The sequence below is a fragment of the Coregonus lavaretus genome (genome assembly GCF_964263955.1).
Source record: "Coregonus lavaretus genome assembly, chromosome: 4".
Taxonomy (NCBI): domain Eukaryota; kingdom Metazoa; phylum Chordata; class Actinopteri; order Salmoniformes; family Salmonidae; genus Coregonus; species Coregonus lavaretus.
Window position 1 is genome coordinate 24,580,782 of NC_139991.1, and position 26,886 is coordinate 24,607,667.

General features: G+C 45.3%; 1 protein-coding gene across 3 annotated transcripts in view; it reads left to right on the plus strand.

Annotated features, from left to right (window-relative positions):
* The window catches only part of LOC311127345 (ankyrin repeat domain-containing protein 11-like), a 118,477-nt gene that overhangs the window by 11,074 nt on the left and 80,517 nt on the right, over positions 1-26,886 (plus strand). For all 3 annotated transcript variants that reach the window (XM_084159174.1, XM_084159173.1, XM_084159175.1), the window contains exon 2: positions 17,517-17,594. The gene's annotated coding sequence lies outside the window, so the exon portion shown is untranslated. The remainder of the gene's footprint in view (positions 1-17,516; positions 17,595-26,886) is intronic.

Consider the following 26,886-nt stretch of genomic DNA (forward strand, 5'->3'; position numbering starts at 1 on the left):
TTATCCAGAGCGACTTACAGTTAGTGAGTGCATACATTTTTTCATACTGGCCCCCCGTGGGAATCGAACCCACAACCCTGGCGTTGCAAGCGCCATGCTCTACCAACTGAGCTACACAGGGTATATCTAGGGTAATTGGCCACCTCAGTTCCTCTATACTTGGGTGAGGGGAGTCTTTGAATGCTGCTATTATAACCTACCTTACTGAGGCCATCTTATGGGTTTCTGAGAAGCTTGTCACAGTTTCCCTCACGTCACTTTCCGTTCTCATCGTAATGTGACTCTTGAGGCGTCCGCATGCTTCCCAGCCGAAACAGTTGGGAAGAGTTTGTGCATATATTATGATGACATTTTGATGTTTTTTGTTCGTTTTGTACTTCGATAGGGGTTTTTTCAGCCTCATGCAAATGTTTTAACTTGAGAAATACTGCACCAAACATTCTAGTCAGATGCAAAATTGCGCGAGTAAGATCTCCTCTGCAAAATTAATGACCGATTTTCTTGATTTATCTTAGATTACATTTCCTCAAAATAGTCAGAATTATACTGGCTATGGCGTCTCAAAATGGACAAACAGTACTATTGCCGCTTTTTTTTATTTGTTTTTCAAGCAAAGGTCTTTTTAAGGGAGAATTCAAGCGCAGTTCGGCTAGGCGCCAGCCGAATTGAAGCATGCTGACACCTTTACCCCTCAGGGCTCATCCTCTATTAAATCTCCTCATCCATGTTCTCTATTCCGTTTCTGCTCACCACTCTTTCTGTTTCTCTCTCGCTGCTTTCTCTCTCTGCATTCGAAGACCGTGTCAGTGCACCAGCCAAGGCTACTGCAGCCCTGCTCGTCTCAGAATCTTAAGTGCATGAGGCTGCTTTTGCGGTGAGCTGCTCCACAGAAACACAGCGCTGTTCCCTTCCCTGCCTCCAGTTCTGCTCTGACTCAGTCAGATGTTGTTTACTTCACTATTTCAGTGCAGCCATCACAGCTCCATCATGAGGGGGCTGGAGATGGGTGAAGGACAATGCACATTTAAACATCCTTTCTCACACACGTCGCCCACCTCTTACCAGGCGTGTTCTACCTATTGGTTTCCTCTGGGCATATCAATGTCAAATGATGAAATATTGGTGATTTTAAAAGTAGTGTTAATTATTCTGATGCATAATCTCTTTACACCTCTCACTGTCTTTCCTGGGGGGCAAATTGATTAAAACCCCTTAATTGTTCATGTAAAGAGCTACACACCCATCCTGTCAAGACATTGAATATTATTCTATGGGAGAAGTGCGCTTTGGGGTTCGTTTAGTGTATCTTCCTGTCCACCGCTGCTCTCCAATGAATAATACGGTAAAATCTGAAAATAATTTCTCTTAAATATCATGGCTAAACCTGTGCAGGCATTCTAACAACCTGGCATTCAGCCTCTGAATTGCTTCTGCAGAGGTGAATAGATGTAGTATCACTGTACACATCACCATGGTGATGGAGGTGATAGGCTGTAGAATGAGATGGGGTTGGACTTGCTACTGTGACATTTGCTGCTGCTTTGTAGATTAGGAAAGACTATTGGGTTGGTTGAGATTTTTTGTGCAATTTCTGAAGTCTCCTTTTTGGGTCTTTTACAATGTGATTGTTAGGGAGCTGAAGATGGGGTGGGGGGGGGGGGGGGATATAATGTGTGTTCTCTGACTGACCCTCAATCCACCTCTGCTGTTGCACTAGGGCGTGTGTGTGGTAGACAGCCCGGGGAAGGGCATCAACCCCTCCCATCGTGTCTGTGAGCTAGTCAGGCACAAACAAGCACTCAGGCATGGTAGTGAAGATGTGTACGCATGTCTACTGCCTGCCTGACATTTAGAACGTCTTTATGGTTTAAATAGTGGCCATTATGAAATGGCAGCCTTATTGTCCCTGTTATTTCAGAAGATGGCAGTATCAACAGGAGACCAGGGATGTGTCTGCCCCCCTGAGGTGAGGTTTGATTTCCTATCGACGACCTCGTCCGCAAAACTCACTCATTTATCATGCTCACGTTTCCTCTTGAATTCTGTAAAGGCTGTTCTTATTTCTTTCAAAAGGAAGCGGAAACTCTCCAGGTGAAAGCACACATACGTTTTAAAGCACACAGTTTTAGATTAGGACCAGTGAGTGTTTGAATTCCTTGGAATGTGGGTTTCGCAGCACAGAGAAATGGTTACCTTGACAACAGTAGAATGTTGGGTGTTTTGCGATGGAGTGTGTGAGCCCAGTGTGGATGGTGGCTCTGCTGAACAAACAAGCCCTGGTAACTGTCAGGAGTGGTGCGGATTCCTCTCTCCTTCCTCGCTTTCTTCCTTCATTTGATAAAACCCCTTAATTTCATCCTTTTAATTTTCTACCATTATCTTCCCCTCCTCACCATCTGGTTGCATCACCCTGCCTATCTTCCCTTTATAATGTTTCCTCCTCTCTCCCCTCAACCCATTTACATTCTAGTCATTTAGCAGACTCTCTTATCCAGAGCGGCTTACAGTTGGTGCATTCATATTAAGATAGCTTGGTGGGACCACCACAACCCCTCAGCATTCTATCTTCCTTACCATCAATCATAGGACTATAATTCTTCCCATAGTATTGGACAGATGGACCCAATATCCTTAAACTACCCTGGCCATGTCAGAAGCCTTCTCTACGTGGACATGGGGGGTGATAATGTATATCTCTTCAGATGGATATTGACATTTTTAATGGAATCGCTGGCTAGTTTGGGGGAGGTTCAAAATCGTATTGAATTGGATTCCATTTTAGAAATCAATGAGGTCCATATGTCTGAACTGTGGTCAAAGTGCAATGGTCATTTTGCTGGAATGCCTGTTATGGGGGCTCTAGTTGAAGGCACAAGCTTATCTTTTCCATGTGCAAATAGCTATTTTGCAGTAGTCATGCTCTGTCATCAGTATCATGTTTAGGACTAAAAGTTAGCCCTATTTCAGTGTGTAGCATAAGTACCTTTGTTGAACATTTTTTTTTATTCTGCTAAGATCCTATCAAAGGCCGTGATGTAGAAAACGATGGGCCATATGTTATTGTTCAAGAATAATCAGTAAATGTTAGGTAATTTCCCATTTCACTGCAATCTCTAGAATACAAAATATGTACATGGATGTGCACGTGAGTGCATACATCGTGTGTTTGTGCCTGTGGTGTTGTCCACGCAGTGTGAAAGGGCCTGTGGTGCTGCCTGCCTGGCTCTGTTCTCAGTCCCCCTGCCTCTCTGCCGTCTCGCCTGCCTGCGCTGGAGATGAGGAGTTTTAGCGTGGTCCCTGCAGAAGCCAGCCTGATCAATAATGTAGATGTTTTTGAAGAGGGGCAGTGTGCAGGTCTCTCACACGCAGCACACACACCCTCCCTCCTTCCCCCTACTCCCCCCTCTCTCAGGAGGCAGTGTCAGGTTCTCTCCAATGTGGAGGACAGATAGGATGGCTGAATCTAATTTGCCTCAGTAAGATATTACAATAAGCGTGCTGCGGCTGCTGATACTTGATGCTTGAAATATAGCAGGCTGCCACTGGACTGTCATATTGAGCTGCTGTTGTTCCGAGCTGTAAGTCATTGTGGGGGCTTTGAGAGGCGGACAGGGTGAGACATTGGATAAGGTGGAAGATAACATGCTTGTTTACATATCAGCTCTCACAGGGGTCGTGAAATATCTTGCTGCGTTTTGTAAACGCAGATCTAAAATGCTTCTTATTGTAATTTCTGCTTGGCATCAGACACATTTGGTGCTTCAGTTGCACTTCTCCACTAACAGTAGACAGCACTCTGACAGATGTGTAGCTACTTTTCTCGGTGTAGTCTACTTTTCTCTGGTAAAATGCAAGATAACTTCAAGCAATACATTAAGAAATATAGCTGGCTGCATTCTTCCTATGATAAACATTTTGAAATATGATGGCCATGCATCATTTTTGCCAAAAAGTCCTTGCTTTTTCATTGTAAGCTCATTTACTTTGGTGGCTGCTGGCCAAATACCGTTGTACTTCTGTTGTCATTTGATGAAAATGAAGCTATTTTCTGAATATGCTACACTAATGTATTTTCTGTGAAGGAAAACTGTAGTTGCACTCCCTTGATCGCTCTGTGAAGCAAAAAAACCCACTGACTTTCAATATAAAACGCAGGTTGAAATGGTTTAAAACTGCTTTTTGAAAACGCTGATTCCTGAACTCTTACGCGACCCCTGTCTCAATAGTAAGTGCCTGTGTCTCGTCAAAGAGGGTAGATGGAGGCTATGGTTTTGTCAACGGGATCACGTTACTTTATACAGTATTTAGCCATGCTAGTTTAGGCTACATGTTCCTGTTTCACCAGTTGTATTTTGGTGAACATGCTTTGTTACATTAAGCATTTTAGACATTTTGTGCGTATTTGGAGGTTTGCACCCTGCATATGAACTCCAGAAATAAGGCATTCTGTAAGGGCTCAGACACACCAATATCATTTGCTGGCCGAGAGTACTTAGCACCTCTAAATGTAATTTGCGAACCGAGTGCACACTGATTTTACATGTACTGCGCCTTCAGAAAGTATTCATACCCCTTGACTTATTAAAAACAAATTACAGCCTGTATTCAAAATGGATTAAATATGTTTTTTTCTCACCCATGTACACACGCTACCCCATAATGACACAGTGAAAACATGCTTTTAGATTTCTTTTCAAATGTATTGAAAATTAAATACAGAAATATCTAATTTACATAAGTATTCACACCCATGAGTCAATACGTGTTATCATCTTTGGCAGCGATTACTGCTGTACATTTTTCTGAGTCTCTAAGAGCTTTGCACAACTGGATTGGACAATATTTGCACATTATTATAAACAACATTCAAGTTGGTTGTTGATCATGGCTAGACAGCCATTTTTAAATTCTTACCATAGATTTTAGTCTGCTGTAGTTAGGCCACACAGGAGCATTCAATGTCGTCTTGGTAAGCAACTCCAGTGTATATCTGGCCTTGAGTTTTAGTTTATTGTCCTGCTGAAAGGGGAATTTGTCTCCCAGTGTCTGTTTGAAAAAAGACTGAACTAGGTTTTCCTCTAGGATTTTGCCTGTGCTTAGCTCTATTCTATTATTCAATTTTTTTTAAATCTTAAACTCCCTTGCTGATGACAAGTATACCCATGTCATGATGCAGTCACCACCATGCTTGAAAATATGAGGTGGTACTCAGTGATGTGTTGGGTTGGATTTGCCCCAAACATAACGCTTTGTATTCAGGACATAAAGTTCATTTCTTTGCTGAATTTTTTGCAGAGTAACTACAATGTTGTTGGTCCATCCTCAGTTTTCTCCTATCACAGCCATTAAACTCTAACTGTTTTAAAGTCACCATTGGCCTCATGGTGAAATCCCTAAGCGGTTTCCTTCCTTTCCGGCAACTGAGTTAGGAAGGACGCGTGTATCTTTGTAGTGACTGGGTGTATTGATACACCATCCAAAGTGTAATTAATAACTTCACCATGCTCAGAGATATACAATATTTGCTATTTTTACTAGTCTACCAATAGTTGCCCTTCTTTGCGAGGCATTGTAAAACCTCCCTGGTCTTTGTGGTTGAATCTGTGTTTCAAATTCACTGCTCGACCCCACAGATAATTGTATGTGTGGGGTACGGAGATGAGGTAGTCATTCAAAAATCATGTTAAATAATATTATTGCATGCAACTCATGTGACTTGTTAAGAATTTTTTTACTCCTGAACTTATTTAGTCTTGCCATAACAAAGGGGTTGAATACCCCATAATGACTCAAGACATTTCAGCTTTTAATTTTGAATGAATTTGTAAACATTTCTACAAACAATTCCACTTTGGCATTATGGGGTATGCCAGTGACACACAATCTCAATTGTATCCATTTAAAATTCAGGCTATAACACAACAAAATGTGGAAAAAGTCAATGGGTGTGAAATACTCTCTGAATAATCGTGTGGGGAAAAAGTCGTCAGTCAGACGTCTACAGCAGGTGGCCCCTAAAACACTGCACGCTGCACGATCGGTAGACAAATGCTAGATGCACATTCGGTGCGAGCCTTAAGTCAATTGGTTCCACGCCACAGTCCCACTGCATAAAGAATATAAGCTGAAAAACTGCACTGTGTGCACCAATGTTAAAAAATTATGCCCGCTAGAATAGCAGGCTGCCAACACACATTTGACTCATCTCCCACGGACTCATGCCATACTTCTTATTTATCATGTTTTGAATTGCTTTGAACTCCTTCTCGTTTTTGCAGCCAGGTCAGTATTCAACGTCCAGGTCTGAGGACGTCGGGAGGTGACATGGAAACCGGCCTCTAGGGGCAACCGTGATCGCTGTTACCTTCAAGTAGGTTTTGTCAAGTCGTTGTGGACGAGGGGTGGCGGATGGATGTAAGCATCTGCTTCTGATTCCAAAGTTTGCAAGTTCCAATCCAGCGATATATATTTTTTGAAGCATATCCCAAACCTTAACCCTTACCTTAACCATTTGGAGTTAATGCCTAACCTTAAAAAATATAAGTTAATGCCTAAACTTAACCTTAAACACTTTGAAATGTGACATTTGCAACAACTTCTAAATTTGACGTTTGACAAACATGGATGAACGTCTAATTCGGTAGTGAATCTGTAAGAGCTAGCTGTGTTTTTGGTCTAGTGAAAACACAACTGGTCTAAATAACTGAAACCTGAATTGCCGTTTTAGTCATTATTGTTTTCAGCTTACGTTTGGGTTTACAGCGATCCTGCTGTTTTAGAGACTACTGGAAATGTGTCATTCTTCCCTGGTACCCAACACTCCAGCTATTTGGGTAACTTGGTTAGAATATTTTTTTCAAGAATATTTACATTTACATTTTAGTCATTTAGCAGACGCTCTTATCCAGAGCGACTTACAGTTACTGCATACATGTTTTTTTTTATGCCCCCCTTGGGAATCGAACCCACAACCCTGGCGTTGCAAACGCCTTGCTCTACCAACTGAGCTACAACCCTGCCGGCCATTCCCTCCCCTACTGTCATGTGAATTTCTATCTCTAATTCAACCTAAGCTTGAATCATTACCAGAGGTTGTAAGGCTCTGGTTTTAATCATCAATGATTCAAGGTCCATAACCACGAAGAAGGATTTTTTGTATGTTTATTCATGGAGAGCTCTGGCGCCAAAGACACAAACATACGATTTTATACCTCCTGGACTTGACTCCTCCCACCTTTAGGTGGGTTTTCTAAACAGTTTCCGCCTTCCCCTTCACCCTTGAATGTTTAGTACCGCCCCCTCTGTTAGTGGGTTGACACTACATGATAATTCTAACATTTATACTGTATTTGGGGTGAAATCCTTTAGTCATTATTCTTAAAATCCAAATTAATCTAACACCTACCCTGGACGACGCTGGGCCAATTGAACAAATGCACGCTACAACCAAGTGCTGAATAACAATGCCACCATGAGCAGCTTGGTGCCCCATCTACAACAAAATGGAGCTAAGAGAAATGCTGTCTGTGTGCATGCTGCTCTGTAGGTGAGCAGTGCAGACTCTCCCTGTCCCCCTGTGTCCGTGTCTGCTCTGTGATGCATGTTCAGTATTCAGACATAAAGGTCAGAGCTAGTGTCCCAGTCCCAGGCTGCTGTCAGCTCCGTCAGATGTGTTCTCTGATAGGGCAGCCAGAGAGGACTGGAGAGGTGCTCTGTATCCCAGGGACACAGGGAGAGAACGGATGAGGATGGAGGGGTCTGCCTCATCGTCCAGATTTCCCAGATAAATGGAGCTGACCAGATTGTGAAAATGGTGGTGCTTCCTGTAATCCGATGCCCTGGGGAGCAGAATAGAGGGGGGGGGCACAACAGAAAAGAGGCATGATAAAGGATGGCTGTGCCTGCCCTCAGGCGACCATTAGAGCACCCGTCTTCTCCTTAATCCCACAATGCCCGGTGCCCCACATAGGCCTGCACGTTCGCACAAAGCCACGGGCCAGGCCGCAGACACACAGTGGCAGCCCTGGCTGAAACAACACACAGTCCAGCCTGTTGTTTTTAGAGCTCCACTCACTTTGCCCTCCCCCCAGCCATATTACTAGAGCTCAAATGGGGCTGACCTCTCACTCTCCTCCCTTCGCTCTGTCTTTCTCAGTAGCTCGGCTCTTTTCCATATTTTCCAGTCTTTGCTTTGAGCTGTGGGCTTCAGAATAGCATGTGTATACACTCTTGCGTCCAGTATTTCTTTATCCCTCTCTCCTGCAGACACAGCCAGTGTTTTCAGCCCTATCACCATTGCAACATGTTGTGGACTAATCTCCGGAAATATACACATTAAATAGCTACAGCTCTATGGCATGTGGAATTGTTTTGTGTGAGAGATTGAGGGTCTGAGTGTTAGCAGTTGTTGTGTGTGTTCCCTCTGTTTTATTTCCAAGCAGTTATCTGGACACAGTGTGGTATGGTTGTAGCAGAGCAGCTCTGGCAGCCATTGTCTGTTGTTGAGGCTAGGTCCTAGGATTGGCCATGACTCCTCTCCCAACTCCAAGGAGATTCTTGGATCTCAAACCATGGGCGTTGGGCTTCAAAGCTGTGCTATTGAGTCCACAGAGACCGTAGTTAAAATCAACACTGGCCAGGTTTTCAAACTTGTCAGAAGTATGACTTGCATTCACACGCACCCATGTGCACACCACTCCTCATGAACAAAGTCCATTATTTGTCTTTCCCATGTTGATGTTGAAATACCCCATATCTAGTAGGGATTTGTTTTAAAAGATGGTGTTAGTGTTTTCACTTCAAATAGTCAAACATGCGAAAGAACACCTTTGTCCTGAGCTGCCCCTGCTTACTGTCAGCATGGGGGAAGGAAGGGTGAGGCTTGAACTCTTACCTCTGACCTTTTGCATGTTTAGGTCAACTCCTACATGTCCTGCTTTACTCATCTCATCAACTTGGCCATATCATAAAACCTAACCCCTGTAGGAACACAACAGGGATGTTAGCCAGAAGGAGAGAGAGCTAGCTAATACTTGTAGGCCTATGTCCTGCAGTGTGTTTGGATGTGAAGCTACAGGCTAGTTGGCCTGTGTGCTGACTGTGCTCTCTAAGCCTGGTCTTTCTGGTAGGCTCACCTAAAAGCCATGCTGATTAGTATCTCTAGATTTTTGTGAAGCTTTTGTGCCAGGTTTTGTGCCTCAATCAGCAGTTTCTACTCATGTGTCGCCTGCCTTCTCAATCTCCCATCGTGCTGAGTCAAACCTAATTAGCCAGGATAGATGCAGCCGTAACAAATTAGCACGTCAAAGCCCCCCAGTGTGGCTCAACACAAGTCGTGTAAACATGGCTGGTTTTGGGGAACCGGTCTCATTCACCAGAGAACCCTGCTAAACATGTGTATTAACACACATAAATACATTTGGAGTAATAACTGGAGAGGTTGCGCCTGGAGGGTCACTGTAGGCCAAACACACACACGCACTCTTTGGTGTGAGACCTTGGAGGGGCCCAGAGCTGCAGCGCAGAACCAAAAGGGAAAGAAAATGAAGAGCAGACACAAACTTCAGCGTCTCCCTCACTCTCTCTGCAGACATGCCTCACTCAAGCCTCACTACCCCTGCAAAAAGGCTCTTAAAATGGGCCAGAAATAGCCCAGGCTCCCCACCTGCCCTGCAAACATTTCATTTAAGTCTAAGTAAGTAGGATTTCTGGGTTTGACTGTGAATGGCCAAACCTATGGTGGCGTGTCTTTGCTCCCAGCAGTCTGTCCACCCATGTGGTAGGGATTTAACGTCCAGTTTGGTCCTGTGACACTTTACTACTTCCTCAGTCATAAATGTACAATTCCTGGACACATTGGACTGACTGGCAGCTCCCTCCACTGCCTCTGTGGGGGAACGGGTGACTTCTAGTCCAGCTTAACGTCAGCAGGTAGTAAATTACCTCCTTGCTTTGTTTTTTTTAAACCAGTAGGCTGTCTCTGCCGTGTTCACATAAGACGAGTCGCCAAACTTATGTCACGTCCTGCCCAGCTGCCCCTGGCAGACAGGACTATGGATATTTGCACAAGAGCATTTGTGTACTTCTGCCTCGCTATGGCCAGGGCAAACACACTTACAGTAAGCCTCAAATACTGACACAGGATGAACTTATGGTGTTCTTAAAATACCTGGTCTTCCCTGCCCCTTGCCTACAGACATAGCTGTCTCTTCTCGTTGAGTCTTGTGCCTGCCCTGAGGGCATGAGGGGACCACCACATTACCACAAGGTAGGAGCCATGTGTTTTTGGCTGAGTCATCCTGCTTGAGTTGTTTGAGAAGTGTGGGCTGGGCGCCTTGCAATGACTGGTAGCTTAAATAGTCTCAACTTTTGAGGTCAGCAGAGCCTGGCCCATGCCCTGTAGTGCAACTGAAGTCCTGTCTTTGGTAATCCCTCCCAGTGTATGAATAATTGTGGAAGCATCCTCTTTCAAGAGGAAAATAAGCAGCTCCCTAAGAGCTGCTGCAAAGCGCTGGAGCTTGCCTTCTCAGGCTCAAAGTTTCCCTTTTAAGGTCAGCATAGTGTGCACCCTACGAGGGGAGGAAAGCCTCTGGCCAGACCTAGCGGGAGAGAGATCCTCCACAGACAGACAGTTTTAATGTGCAGTGTGTTTGCTAGTAGTAGGGGCTCTTATCAGTGACTGAAAGGAAACATGTCTCGCTCATTTGATCATAAGTGCACAAAGGGAGGTCAGTGAGTTTGCCGTGATCATTTTGATGTTTTTTTATTTCAATCAAAATTTTAAAGCTCCATAGGAATTCTAAGTACGACATTTCACCAAAAGTGTCAAATTGAATTGAACCCTGGCATGATATCCTCAGATGTTCATATTCTACCCAACCAAGAGCTTACCCTGGGTCGGTCTGGCAGAGACTGATCTGTGTTATCCATGAGTGATGTCTTGTGTGTTTTAGCATGGCCCGGCTTAAAGTGAGTGTACTTTGTCACTGTGTGGTCAGGGGATTTTCTTAGTAAGATTACAGGCCTGTATTCAAGCCCCATTAAGAGGGAGTGCACTGCTCTCCATTCTGGATTAGTCCAATCCCTGGATTCCTGCTGGGAGAACCAACAGGGTTCTGATCCTCCCAGACACGCCATCCATCCATCCATCTCAGTGAGGCCTGGCCCCTTAATCTGGCCTGCCTTCCTGTTTTGCCCTGGCACCTTCAGTCCTGGCCTGGGCTCTAGTGTCATCCACTTCAGTCACTTCAGTTGGTATGTTCAAACTTGAGATTCTTGCTGTTCCATTTCTAGATGCTAAGATTGACAGACATAAAATGGATTGCAGATGTAACATATATTTTCTTAATCTATGACTTGCGATCTCTAATGGCTATTGATGCACACTTCGGTAAATGTTGCTGCCGACTAACCAACCCTCATTAACCGGTCAATAAACGGTTACATTTTTTCCAAACAGTAGAATGATGTGACCTACAGAAATTGCTATGCATGTATCCAAAGAACTGACATTTTTCAATAAGAGCTTAATGAAAACATGCAACAATAGCAAGCCTATCGTCTTACAGTTAAAAGGCAATAGCCTATTATTGAACTTGCAATTGCTGTAATGAAGCAGCTAATAAAACGTCATTTTCAAACATTTGCCAAAATGCAATTCGTGGGAAAACACTGTTATAAACAGCGCACCTAATGCAAGCGGAGATGAAAATGTGAGATAATGAGAATATGACAGAGATGAAAATCTCAGTTAGAAACTTGGAGGGGGAACCTAATAGCAACAACTAGGATGGGTTGCTAAAATGACTAGGATTGTGCCTTTGGCTTCTTGACAACTAAAGAAAGTTGATATGAAAACCAATAGAACAGCAGAGAAATGCTGGTTAATAGCATGAGGAAGTCTATAAAATAATTGCCTCCACATTTCTATGGTTGGATTTTGGCTAGGCTGCTTTGAAGCAAGGTAAGACATTTCTCATTATTTGAATTAAAGTAAAACGTTAAGTTTTCAAACAATTATACAGCCTCAAGCTCACATTGCAAAGTGGTGGGTGACGCGCTGATAGCCTGCCTACCGTTGACTATAGCCTATGCACACAGATGGCAATTCAGAGGAGCGCTTTAATTACAAGTTGAGATTGAGAAATAAAAATAGTATCTGTTTTTAATCGTGGCCATCAAAAGTATTTTTTTTTTATACATGCAATTGCATTTAGAATTGTTATTTGTTGTGCAATGACCATGCTCTTAGGCCTCACTCCCCCCTATCCGAGCTGGTGATGTAATCCAAGATGGCGTAGAAGTGCGGTCGTGTACTCTGTAGTGTGTCCGTGTGTCCGTTTTTTGTCTCTTTCGTATATATTTCTCAATCACACTTTTCATCCTTCAACTAAATATACTTTCCTTCAACCAGCCTCACCCAATGTGGAACGGATTCTATTATTTCTTATACCTTTTTATCCAGAACCTCCAGTTGAAACTAGCCTGCTAGCCAGCTAACTAGCTTACTAGCTACTTGCTATTAGCCACCGTTAGCGGTTTTCACCATTGTCTGTGGCCTGCACTACCTACCAGCCAGCTCTAGCCTGGACTATTATCGGCCAGTCTGCACTGTCTGCACAGCGCTATCGACCAAGAACATATCGGATTTTCTGCCGGAATCACTCGACCTTAACACCGGATCATCGCAACTAGCTAGCTGCAACCGAATGGATGTTGTTGGCTAATCACCACTGCCCCCAAAGCAAGCACCAGTTAGCCTTGAGCTAGCCTCGAGCCAGGCCCATCTCCCAGCTATCTACCTCTCTGTCAACCGGACAGGACCTCCTAGTGTCGACATGGAGCCCTGCCGATCCATCATGACTGGTCTGCTGACGTAATTCGTCTGATGTGGTTTATACAGGCTTCCCGTTGCGACGACCACGAAGATCCATCTGCTAGCCCCGGCCCGCTAGCACACGCAATCAACAGCCTTGCTTCCTGCTCGCCTGTGCTGTAGCAGCCATTCGAACTGTTCCCGGTCTCACCTATTGCTGTTCACTGGACCTTATGATCACTCAGCTGCACAGCTGATGCCTGCTGGACTGTTCCTTTACACGGTACCCCCATCCTGTTTATCTGTCCTGTTTATCTGTTTAGCCTCAGCCCAAGCTTTCGTCGCCATTACCAGTTGTTGTCTTAGCTCTCTCGAATAACACCTGTGATTGCTTTATGCCTCTCTCCCATGTCAATATGCCTTGCCTATTGCTGTTCCGGTTAGTTCTTATTATACAATTTCACTGTAGAGCGCCCAGTCTCGCTCAACCAGCCTCAGAGAGCTTCTTTGTCCCACCCCCCATACATTTACATTTACATTTACGTCATTTAGCAGACGCTCTTATCCAGAGCGACTTACAGGAGCAATTAGGGTTAAGTGCCTTGCTTAAGGGCACATCGACAGATTTTTCACCTAGTCGGCTCGGGGATTAGAACCAGCGACCTTTCGGTTACTGGCACAACGCTCTTACCCACTAAGCTACCTGCCGAGTGTTGGCCGAGTGTGGAGACCGGCTCAATCGGTGCCTCCAGTGATGTTCTCTTTCATCGTTACCCAACGCTTAGGTTTACCTCCCCTGTACTCATATCCTTCCATATCCTTGTCTGTACATAATGCCCTGAATCTCGCCTGGAAATCTGCCCCTTTTATTCTCTGTACCCAACGCACTAGAAGACCAGTTCTTAAAGCCTTCAGCCGTATCCTTATTCTACTCCTCCTCTGTTCCTCTGGTGATGTAGAGGCTAACCCAAGCCCTGTAGCCCCCAGTATCACTCCTACTCTCCAGGCGCTATCATTTGTTGACTTCTGTAACCGTAAAAGCCTTGTTTCTTTGCATGTTAACATCAGAAGCCTCCTCCCTAAGTTTCAGTTACTCACTGCGTTAGCACACTCGGCCAACCCTGATGTTCTAGCAGTGTCTGAATCCTGGCTTCAGAAGACCACCAAAACCCTGAAATGTCCATCCCCAACTACAACATTTTCCGTCTAGATAGAACTGCCAAAGGGGGCGGAGTTGCAATCTACTGCAGAGCTCTTTCATACTATCCAGGTCTGTGCCCAAACAGTTTGAGCTCCTACTTCTAAAAATCCATAAATAAGTCTCTCACTGTTGCCGCTTGCTACAGACCCCCTCAGCCCCCAGCTGTGCCCTGGACACCATATGTGAATTGATTGCCCCCCATCTATCCTCAGAGTTCGCACTGCTTGGTGACCTAAACTGGGATATGCTTAACACCCCGGCCGTCCTACAATCTAAGCTAGATGCCCTCAATCTCACACAAATTATCAAGGAACCTACCAGGTACAACCCTAAATCCGTAAACATGGGCACCCTCATATCATCCTGACTAATTTACCCTCTAAATACACCTCCGCGATCACTGCGTCATTGCCTGCGTCCGTAATGGGTCCGCAGTCAAACGACCACCCCTCATCACTGTCAAACGCTCCCTAAAACACTTCAGCGAGCAGGCCTTTCTAATTGACCTGGCCCAGGTATCCTGGATGGATATTGACCTCATTCCGTCAGTAGAGGATGCCTGGTTGTGCTTTCCTCTCCATTTTAAATAAGCATGCCCCATTCACCCCAGACTTGACTGCCCTTGACCAGCACAAAAACATCCTGTGGCGTACTGCATTAGCATCCAACAGCCCCCGCGATATGCAACTTTTCAGGGAAGTCAGGAACCAATATTTTAAGTCAATATACACAATCAGTTAGGAAAGCAAAGGCTAGCTTTTTCAAACAGAAATTTGTATCCTGTAGCACTAACTCCAAAAAGTTTTGGGACACTAAAGTCCATGGAGAATAAGAGCTCCTCCTCCCAGCTGCCCACTGCACTGATGCTAGGAAACATTGTCACCAACGATAAATCTACGATAATCAAGGATTTCAATAAGCATTTTGCTACGGCTGGCCATGCTTTCCACCTGGCTACCCCTACCCCGGCCACCAGCTCTGCCCCCCCCCCCCCCCCCCCCCCCCCAAACTACAAATACCTAGGTACACCTGGTTAGACCGTAAACTCTCCTTCCAGACTCACATTAAGCATCTCCAATCCAAAGTTAAATCTAGAATTGGCTTCCTATTTCGCAACAAAGCCTCCTTCACTCATGCTGCCAAACATGCCCTCGTAAAACTGACTATCTTACCGATCCTTGACTTAGGCGATGTCATTTACAAAATAGCCTCCAACACTCTACTCAGCAAATTGGATGTAGTCTGTCACAGTGCCATCCGTTTTGTCATCAAAGCCCCATATACTAGCCACCATTGTGACCTGTACGCTCTCGTTGGCTGGCCCTCACTACATATTCGTCGCCAAACCCACTGGCTCCAGGTCATCTATAAATCACTGCTAGGCAAATCCCTGTCTTATCTTAGCTCACTGGTCACCATAGCAACACCCACCCGTAGTCTGCGCTCCAGCAGGTATATTTCACTGGTCATCCCCAAAGCAAACACCTCCTTTGGCTGCCATTCCTTCCAGTTCTCTGCTGCCAATGACTGGAACGAACTGCAAAAATCTCTGAAGCTGGAGACTCTTATCTCCCTCACTAACTTTAAGCATAAGTTGTCAGAGCAGCTTACCGATCACTGCACCGGTACACAGCCCATCTGTAATTAGCCCACCCAACTACCTCATCCCCATATTGTTATTTATTTTGCTCATTTGCACCCCAGTATCTCATCTTCTGCACATCTATCATTCCAGTGTTAATACTAATTGTAATTATTTTGCAGTATGGCCTATTTATTGCCTTACCTCCATAACTTGCTATATTTGCACACACTGTATATAGATTTTCTATTGTGTTATTGACTGTACGTTTTGTTTACCCCTTATGTAACTCTGTTGTTTTTATCGCACTGCTTTGCTTTATCTTGGCCAGGTCACAGTTGTAAATGAGAACTTGTTCTCAACTGGTTTACCTGGTTAAATAAAGTTAAAAATAAAAACCTACTGCAGCCCTCATCCTCCACATAAAACACCCGTTCTGCCAGTCACATTCTGTTAAAGGTCCACAAAGCACACAAATCCCTGGGTCGCTCCCCTTTCTAGTTCGCTGCAGCTAGCGACTGGAACGAGCTGCAAAAAAAACGGTCCAGTTTGAGTGTTATCTCCATCTCTTCATTCAAAGACTCAATCATGGACACTCTTACTGGCTGCTTCACGTGATGTATTGTCGTCTCTACCTTCTTGCCCTTTGTGCTGTTGTCTGTGCCCAATAATGTTTGTACCATGTCTTGTACTGCTGCCATGTTGTCACCTTATTGTTTTCATGTTGGGTTTCTACCTTGCTGTGTTGTCGTGTGTTGCTGCCATGCTATGTTGTTGTCTTAGGTCTCTCTTTATGTTGTGTTGTCTCGTTGGGATGTGTGTTTGGTCCTATATATGTATAATACATTTTTTAATCCCAGTCCCCGCAGGAGGCCTTTTTGTAGGCCGTCATTGTAAATAAGAATTTGTTCATAACTGACTTGCCTAGTTAAATAACGGTTAAATAAAAATGATAAATGCACTCCAGTACCAGCTTTTTGAGGAGCAGCTCTTGCGTTGTCTGACAGGTGATGAGCTATTCCGCGCCTCCAACTAGGCTCTGTATGCTGTGTGCGTGTGATAAATAAGATGCATGACGTCTAACGAAAATACACACACGTCAATTCAATTATGCAAATTAACCTATAGACCGATAAGGATGACCGGTCAAATTTATTTTTGTTAACATCTCTACTAATGGCATGTGATTTTGCATTCATGGCCTCGCACAGAATAATGGCAGTCTAACTGACAGATTTGGTAAGCTTTGCACCTGTTCTCTTCAGAAGGAAAGAGTGTTAGATGCTAAGCAAAAAGCCCTTTTACCTTTTTATATTTTATTCATTTCTGAAAAGAACAAACTCTTGGCTAATAAGGCCCTCTAAGACTGAAATCATGTTATTCTCCATCCTTAGACATATACTTTTCCACAATACCACTTAGCCTAACTACCAAGGCTTGTGGATATTTATGTGGTCCTCTTGAGTTAATTTGCTAGAACCATTTGTGCTAGTGGATACTCTCAATGTTATTTGAACAACAGCCATGGAACAAATGTGAGCAAGGGGCTAGGTGACAGCGACACAGGAATGTAACCAATGTGGCACAACTGAAGGCCTTTGAAAAGCCCCTCTGACTGTCTCTCAAATCCTGATAAACCCCTGCCCTCAGAGTGGGGACAATGCTAGGGTTGGGGCTGGCGGGGTTGAGGGGCTGTTGCTGGGGGGGCTGGTTGTGAGGGGCTCTCTACAGGGGTAGGAGAGGCTGGAATGGTGTGGGGCTTTGACCTTTGAAAGGTTGCGCTTAGACAAGCCTTTTCTGGCAGCCATACTGTGTTGGGGGAATAGGATAACCTGAGTCGGGAAGATGAACTCATTAGGAATGTGAAACGCCAGCTAGCATCTTGGTAACTAATCCTTCTGTTTTCTTTTGTTTTGTAGGATTCTTTGGACTTTGCTACTGCAGCCCGTTTTAAGCAGGATTTTAACCTCACCCATCCGCAGACAGCCATGGAATCGGTATGTATTGCTACATTCTCTCCACTTTTTCTCTGGAGCCATCTGTTTCTTGGTCCTGTGTTTGTCATGACGTACTGAAGGGTTGAACACGCAGTATAATTTTAGAAATGTTGTTTACAGAAAGGGGTTTGTTTTCTAAGCCCTGTATTCCTGTACTCCAGCAGTCTCGTTGTTTTGACTGGTCATTTTTCTCCAAACCATCTCAGATGCTACATAAACCATACACTTATGGCAATATAGAGAGGGTTTGCTGTGGAACTGTGTACCGGTCGGTTTGTGTGGCTATAGACTTATTTATATCATTTCAAGCCATGGGTTGAGCCAGTCTCTCTCTAGCTATGAGAGAGAGAGTGGGAGAGGGCCAGACAGGAGCAGTGCTAGTACCAACAGGCAGCTTTAAAGCCCTGCACTCTCGACTGGAATGCGTGTATTAAGAGCAGGGCTTAGTGCATGCCCAGGCCCTGCCTTCCTGTCCCTTTGTTAAAGGGGTTCTGTGTTTTAGCTGGTGTGGCCTTTTGTGTGTGTAATGTGTGTGGTTGGTGTGTGTGCGTGGCTGTTTGTGTGGCGAGCAACTTGGTTTGAAAGTAGGTCACAGCTCCTGTAGAGCAGCTCAGTGTCTCTAATGAAGAGTCCCTGCTCTCCTGCATGCGGCTCATGTGACTGTGCTGCTTCATCAGTAAGTAGTGGCAGCCCACGCCTCTGAAGAGACGACTGGCTTTTCCCCACAGCACACAGCCCGAGCACAGAGACTTTCACCATGGGGGCTGTACAATCAATCTCCCCTCTCCTTCTCTCCCTAATCTAATTTAGTTCTGCAACTCCTTCTGTAGCCTTCTCTTTAGCCAGACGCTCTGTGCAACGGGAGCTGGTGATGTTTACCTCTGAAATCATACCATATCTGCTTACTGTCAGTGGAAACCAAGGAAACTGATCAAAAAGCTCATTATGCTGCCAGTAGTGTGTTTCTCTCCCCCCCCTACCCCCACCTCTCCTCATGTGATGCCAGTCACATGGTTTCCAGGCACCAGTAGAGTAAATCAGAATCAGATTTTATTTTTAACTGCTCTACATCCTCCACTTTGCCAATGGTTAGCAGAAACAGACGTAGGTTCCTGTGTACCTCTCTCCCTCTGTTTCATGCTCTGTCCTCTCTCTCTCTCTCTCTCTCTCTCTCTCTCTCTCTCTCTCTCTCTCTCTCTCTCTCTCTCTCTCTCTCTCTCTCCTGCTCTCTTGAAATTGTTCTCTTTGCCACTCCCTGTCTCATGCTCTCTCCGCTCTTCCTTTCTCTCTCCCTCTCTCTAGCCTGCTCCCAGCCCTCGGCAGTGCTGATATTATTCTCACCGTTATCTGCTGGTTGGGAGTTGTGCTGTGTTGGATGGTAGTGCAGATGAAAGGGTCTCTCTCCTATGATCACTCTTCCTGCACCGTTTTGCCTCTGCTCATTACCAGCGTGTTTCTTTCTCTCTCTCTCTCCCTCCTCCCCTTTCCAAAGTAGGCCTGTTCCTCAATGGGATTAGTCTGCAGCAATCTGAACGGGAAAGTGGGCCCTGCCAGTCATATTACATAACTCTCATAGCCTGGCTTGAGACAACTATAGGGGCTTTGTTCCCCAAGACCCCGCTCCCACCCGCCTACCTCTCCTCCTGGCAGGCCACATGCTAATGCTCTATTGAAAGAGTCTGTGTGCTCCAAACAGGCATGGCTCTGTGACCAGGGAGGAGAGAAACTCTGCATCATTACCCTGCAAATTGGCATTTCACTCATATCTTTAGCTGAGGAATGTGAACTCGAGGCAGAAGGAGCGGGAACTTTGTTGTGATTAGGTTTTCTTGTAAGCATGTTGAATGATGAGATGATATAGGAGGTTGTGGACGGTTGAAAGGATTGAACCTTTGCAGTGTTGGTGTGTCAAATGTATGGTTTTTCTCTCAATTGTAATATTCTTGTTTGGGGTTATCCCCTCTGACTAGACTAGTGTGCCCCATTAACCACTTAGGGTGCAGACCTGTATTGTTATTGTTCGGTGATAGAGGCCTATGCCTTGTGATTCTATAGCTTATTTGAGCAGAAGGTTGACAGTTTGTACTTTGGTAGGCTTGCTGCATAATGTGAAGAGCAGGATTGGTAGGAGGTAAAATGGTGCCTTTGCCGAATGTTTTTCTTGTCATTCTGTTCGAAGTCATTAGAGCTAAGCCCCGAGGAGGAACCGTTCTTTAAAATGATACCCAAGAGTGTGATGTCATTGTTCCATTAATCAGCGCAGCTGCTAATTGGCTGAGGTTCAAGTTTAAACACACCCTGAAAGGAAGTGTCAACTAGCTCTCTCTCATCCAACTGCAGAGGGAGGGATGTTGGTATCTATGGTGGGTATCTATATGTGACGACTCCAATCGGCGTTGCGGTCTGGCTAATGGAAAACACCTACATGTATTTTTCAACTAACCTGCACTTGCTACTTTCTTTGTTCTCGAAACCGGAAAAGGTGTATCTTATAAATGTCCCGTTGCAGGTTGTTACAAAAACCAGAGACAATTCCGAAATATATTAAATCCATGTTTTGGATTAAGTGAGAATGCCTCTTGCATGTGTGTAGAGCTTTGTTTTGGTTGCACTGTGTGACATTTTACTTTTACATTTTAGTCATTTAGCAGACGCTCTTATCCAGAGCGACTTACAGTTAGTGAATGCATACATTTTTTTGTGTGTTTTTATATTTGTATATTTTTTATTCATACTGGCCCCCCGTGGGAAACGAACCCACATCCCTGCCGGCCACACCCTCCCCTACCTTGGACGACACTGGACCAATTGTGCGCCGCCCATGGGTCTCCCGGTCGCGGCCGGCTGCGACAGAGCCTGGACTCGAACCAGGATCTCTAGTGGTACAGCTAGCACTGCGATGCAGTGCCTTAGACCACTGCGCCACTCGGGAGCGGTGCTGTCAGCTACTTCTACACGTGGCCGCGGCACATAAATAATCATAGTTCCTGCCAAGATGCTGGGAAATGCTAGATGTGCGGCAGCTAAGATAGCAAGGAACCTACTCGGGCAGCACAAACCATGGATTTAATATCTTTCCGAATTTTTAGGTGTGTGAATGAAAAGGATAAATAGCGCAGCTACATAGAAAAGAGTTTGTAAGGGCCGACTCCAGTTCGCTCTCCTGTGAGGTATGACGTGCTTTGAGGGAAGTGGTGGGGAGATGAGATGGGAAGGAAAAATATTTCAATCTTGAATATGTCAGAAGAGAACAGTGCTTTGAATGCAGTTTGTGGTGAAGTGGAGAGCAGAACAGGATGTATCCATTTTTTTAATTAAGAGATGTTTTGCTGCTGGCTTGAAAAGAATCTGCTGCTAGGAGGTCAGGGTTGATTCTCATGTATGGCTCAGAGCTGCTGACAGCCAGGCAGGCCAGTGTTTGTCCCGCCACTCCCACACACTCAGTCAGAAACAAGCTCACCCACCACAGCAACACACTGACTGCATAAGAGAGGGGACTGGCTGACTGGCTGTGATCATAGATATCCAGTGCTACTCTGAATTGGTCAGATTTGTAGTGTGTGTCTGGATGCTGAGGAGTTGGCTGGGTGTTTTGTAGATGGGACAGAATGTTTTTAAATGTTTTACCTCCCCTTCTCCAAAGCCAAGTTCCCATCAGTGAGTCGTCCGTACACAAAGTCTGTGTTTAGATCTTAAGTCTAATTTTAGAGCTGAGCTTTGGCTTAGCGTTGGGAATAACAGGATAACAGTAGCCTCATCACGGGCTGCTGTGTGCCTTTTCCAAATGGATATGACAGTGGCCTCACGTGGTTCTGTTCAATCAGGGTCCAAGAGACCAGAGTGACTGGTCCTAGCCTGCTCACTGTCCCTCTGCCTCTCTCCCTCCAGTACAATACCCTCTGAACAGTACTATGTACCCGCCAGGCACCCAGTGTCTCCCCCTCTGGGCCTCTCTACTGTACCTCCTCCACACATTGTCTCCTCAGATGATCAAACATTCCCCCATCAAATCTGAGGGGGATGAACCACAAAACCCAGTGGAACAAATGGTCCCCCCACAGTGTCTCCTGGCAGCCTATGTTACTGCCTGTTTGCTAGGGTATTTAGAACTCTGGCCGGGCTGGGTGATTTAAAGAACATGGAGCGCCATGGAGACATTGTGCATTGTTTCTCTCGCTGACCCTTTTAGCTCAATAATTGGATTCTTTGTAATGTAACATGTTTCATCTCTTTCTCTGTAGAGCGAGAATGGAAATATGAGAGAATTGTTTGCTATATCTGACTGGTGGAGTGTAGTGTCAACTCAGCAGCCTGACTGTGGCCTACACCACAGTGCTCTTCTGCACTTTGTTAGTGTTGTATGCATGGGAAAGGACTGTTTGACATGAGTGATGGGACAAACTGCAGATAAATTGGCTATTTCTGTCTTACCTTTCACCTCTTAATTTGTCAATGTCACCAGACTGGTCCAACTCCAGGGCAGCTAGCCTACTTCTCAATCCACAGCACTATGGTTTATATATATTTCTGACTTGACTGTCAATTTCTGTGTGAATTGAGTACTCAATATTAAAATGAAAAATTTAGAAAATAGAGAATCATTCTAAGATCTATAGTACATGATCAACAAATATTTCTAAACACTGGCTCAACGATTTGCTTGGATAGCATTACTTTTCTTGCTATTTCACTTGCAGCTAATGTGTACAATTTCTGAGATGAGTGTGTCCATGTGGAAATCGGTGAAGTACGAGAGCGGGAAAGATGGTAGAAAGAGGAGCCACAACAACCATTATCCTCTTCCCTGTCCTTCCCATCCTCCTGCTCCCCGAGTGACGCTGTGGTTTTTCCCCTGACTGCTGCCAGGTTTCTCCCTCCCCCTCTCCTCTCTCTTCTCTCTGGATCATGATGACTGGGCTGTTTGCATGGGGCTGGAGATTAGCAGGCTAATGTGGTGTTGAGTGGGAGAGCAGAAGCTGAGGCACAGACAGACAAACGGACACAGTGATGGGGCCTGGGTGTGCTGAACAACACTAGGCAGACCCCCTAACATTGGGCATGGGCTATGCTGGGGGGGGGAGCCTGACAGCGTCAAGGTAAACTATACCCTTGTGGTGGGTGAATTGGATGTATTGAGCTTGTATTAAAAACACACACAGCCTAATCTCCTGCTCTGAGTGCTCTGGTAGTAGACGGGCCTATTTTAGGGAGCCACTTATTAAAGGTTGAATGAGTGGAGTAGCTTGTTCCCTCGTCTCTGGTTTCTAACCATAATGGCAGCCATAATGGCTCCGTTTCTGATTTATGTCAGACGGGATCTGATTTCAGGAAACTCTGCAGTGAATGTTTTTTTTCTTCCAGTAATCTGAATTCCCTGTGCTCCCCACCCAGCCCATCTCTCAGGGGAGCCTGAGGTAAAGTGCTCGGGCCTGGGCAGTCAGAACCGTAGCACAGCAGCCCTGCCAGTGGCAACCCAATCCTGCTTCCAGCGTTTGTGTTCAGTCCGCTGTCACTCCAGCAGCCAGGGCACTGTGACCTTGGTTTCAAGTATCCCTGGCTTGGTAGTAAGCCAAAACCACTCCTGGGATGGGGTGACCTTGTTCACCAGCCCACTGTACGTCTGCATGCCTCTCTCCCCCCTTGGCAGAGGGGGCGACCTTTGCTTGCTGTGATAATTCAATGCGAAAACAAGAAATGTAATCATTGGCTGGTCATTAGGCCTGTCCTGCTGCTGGTTGCATAAAGGCTGTTGAATGTCGTATTGACCAGTCCTGGGCTCTGCTCTGAGAGGCTTGGAGTCTGAGCTCTCTGCCTATGTGATTATTTTTCTCCAGCTGCCCTCTGTGGTTCCCTGTGTGGGCTACAGCAAAAGACTGTTACGTCACCATCATATGCGCTCCCTCTAGTCTAGTACACCTGTCATTTGGCCACTTGGCTTGGTTGGAAAAGGGAAATTACTTTTTCCCTTGTTTCAATCAACTGATTGGAGCCCTGGTCAATCAGTGGGTTTGTGCCGTATCGTTGATACAGGGAGGGAACGGCACGTTTTTAATGTCTGAATGAATGGAACTGCTCAGTAACTAGGCTAACTGATATGCTTTCTTAGGATTTCACTATGTCCTCTTTTGTGGTTGAGGTTTGTTTGGGTTGTGCCAAATCACTGTTCTCCCATGCTGGTTAGAGTGAGACACATATGCTTGTTGCCACAGAGTGGTTTTGCCTTGTGTAAACACAGTGGGTACTAGCAGTGTATCTGACCGAACAACAACCTATAGGTCAGCAGCTGGACCCGTCTCTCGTCAGCGTCCTGTTAAATCATGATGGCGCTGAAGTGGATAGCAGTTCTGACCAATCCTGCGCTCCAGCCACCCAAGCCATAGTCTTATCTCTGCTACCGCACTGCAAGCGGTACCGAAGCACCAAGGCTGAAACCAACAGGACCCTGAACAGCTTCTACCCCTAAGCCATAGGACTGCTAAACAAGACTGCTAAATATCTAATCAAATGGCTACCCGGACTACCTGCATTGAGGCTGTTTTTTTTCTTCCTAACACTCTTGCACTGACTCTCTGCGCACAAACACACACACTGGACTCTACCCACACACTTACACATACTTACACTGACACCCCAACACACACACACACACACACTACATATGCCCACACATGCATTCTGACGCCACACACACACTTTCACATTCTCCACGTACACTACTGCTCCGTCTATTATCTATCCTGTTGCCCAGTCACTTTACCCCTACCTATATGTACGTACCTGGAAGCTACCTTAATTACCTCGTATCCCTGCACGTCGACTCAGTACTCGTACTCCCTGTATATAGCCATGTTATTTTAACTCATTGTGTATTTATTCCTTGTGTCACTATTTTTATTTGATATTTTTTAACTTTAACTTTGCATTGTTGGAAAAGGACCCGTAAGTAAGCATTTGTTAGTCTACACCTGTTTACAACGCATGTGATAAATAAGATTTGATTTCATAGGCTTCTTCCTTGTGTTAATTGCATTCGCACCAGCTACCACCTCAGTTCTCACTGTAGTGTTGGTGCTGCCTCGGTTTCCATGATGCAGTTGATGCTCCAAATAGGACACTGTCTCATTGAGGAGGGAGAGTATCTGTACATAACCAATGAAGGAGTGTGGGGGGGGGGGGTTTAGTGTGCCTGCCTGTTTTAAACAACTAAGGGCTATCTGGATGAAACCTAAAAGCAGGTGTGCGTGTGTTTCCTGTTCTGTTGCGAGGCATGTAGGTGAGCAGGGCATTTATTTTTGTTGCCCGTTGTGCTGCATCCTGGACCGTGCATGCAGAGAAACATAGAGGGTTAAGCAGGCCTGGGCTTCTCTCTGCTCTCTCTCTCCGGATCCAGGTGTTCCTCTATCAGTGGGCTCACAGCGACAGACAGCAGACACTTAATGTGGGCCCTCTGTGTGTGTGTGTGTGTGTGTGTGTGTGTGTGTGTGTGTGTGTGTGTGTGTGTGTGTGTGTGTGTGTGTGCCCCCTGCTCCTGGCTTTGATTCACTCCAGCTGGCCGACTGGAATCAGCTCTGAATCGGCCCAGGCTTGTATGCTGGGGAGGATTCATGCTTGGAATTGTAATTGCTGTTGTGTGTGAATATGTTTCCCTCTCCTTTTTCCCCCTCCCACTTTAAGTTTCTATTTAAGCTAATGGGGGGGTTATTGCTTAAAGTGCTTTGTTACATTATGTAAACATGATTTCTAGTGGGGGTCTGTTGTTTTTTAATACAAAAACTCTTTATCTAAAAGGAATGTAAAGATCTGTACTTTCCATATACCTCCTTTTATGTAAACAAAATGTGTTGCCCTGTCATAAGCTCTTAGCACCCTTGGGTGGAATTAAGTTTCTCACTATAGAGGGGTATACTGCAAAGCAGCATCAATGAGCTAGCCAGAAATTAACCAGAAATTACTATAGATTTTCTGGTTCATTTAAGAAAGCTAAACTTAGGTATGTGTTTTCGGTTGTTTAGTCAATTAGACCATGCCCATTTCAAGCTTATCTTTCCAAAAAATACAAGTTATTTCAGAAAAGTTAGGCAAGTTATCTGGCTAACTCATTGCTCCTGCTTTGTAGTATACCCCTAGGGCCAGTATAATGGGGAGATGGATAGATAAATCCTGAGAAACAGAGCAGTAGATTGATGTTTTGGACCGAGTTGTTGTTCAGCTGTTCTTAGAGATGGTGATAAAGAGAGAGGGGAGAGATCGAGTCACTGAGCATCTCTGTGTGTCCAAGCTCTCTGACGGAGCCAAGCAAGGGAACAGATGAGGCAGCAGATGGTCCTTCTCGGACTTAACCCTTCCCACGCCTCTCACGGGCCTGTCTGTCCAGGAAGGAAGGAAGGCTCTCATGGCTCGCTCTCTCTCCACCTCAGCGTTCATCCAAGCCATGTCATATCCACTATGGCGGACCATCAGTGTCTGATGAGAAATGGTCAGGGTGACATATGGCTGTCTCCATGGGGGGAAACCGTGTGCTCCCTCGTTCTCTCTCTCTCTCTCTCTCTCCCCCTCTCCTCTCTCCTGCTGAGAAAGGGCCTGGTGTACTGCTGCTCCCGGTTGATGGAAATGAAGACCCACCACACCCCTGTGATAACCACTGGCTGCCTGCCAACTCGGTCAGATGTCTCAGTGGGCGGTAAACATGGGCTTAGTTTGAATCTGACTACGCTGCTACTGAGAATATCTGGTCTACATATACTAGGCCTACGCATATAGCATGCTCACCTGCTATCTCCAAATGCAGATCTAGGGCCTTGGATCCCAGGTCCCTTGTTACCTGTTAATAAATTTTTGCTCAGCCAACTTTATGGATGGTTCCCCTCTCCCTCCCGGCCCCAGTGCTTTAAATAGAAGCCCCTATGGGAGGATCGATACAAACTCCAGGGTAATTGATGAGAGGAGGCAGGCTCTGTGATGACCTGCAAGGGGGAACCTGAGGAGATTACAAGTTGGGAAGCAGGTTTCATCACATGCATATTCATCTTTGTTTTCTTTTGGAGATGCCCTAGTGGGTTGCTCTGTCGGTAGGTGTCCACTGCCTGGAAAGTCATTTGGATTTCTCTTTCAGGGAATTCAAGGTTGTGTCTTAGATTTTGTTCCCTTTCCAGATAGTCTCTATCTCAGTTGTACTGCCATATGACCAATGCAGCTCTTTCTGGTTCTGTAATGAATACTAGCTTTACTCATCAGTGAAGAGAATTGCAGCCAAATACAGTCGTTTCAATCCATTGTTTAATCTTAGAGTAAA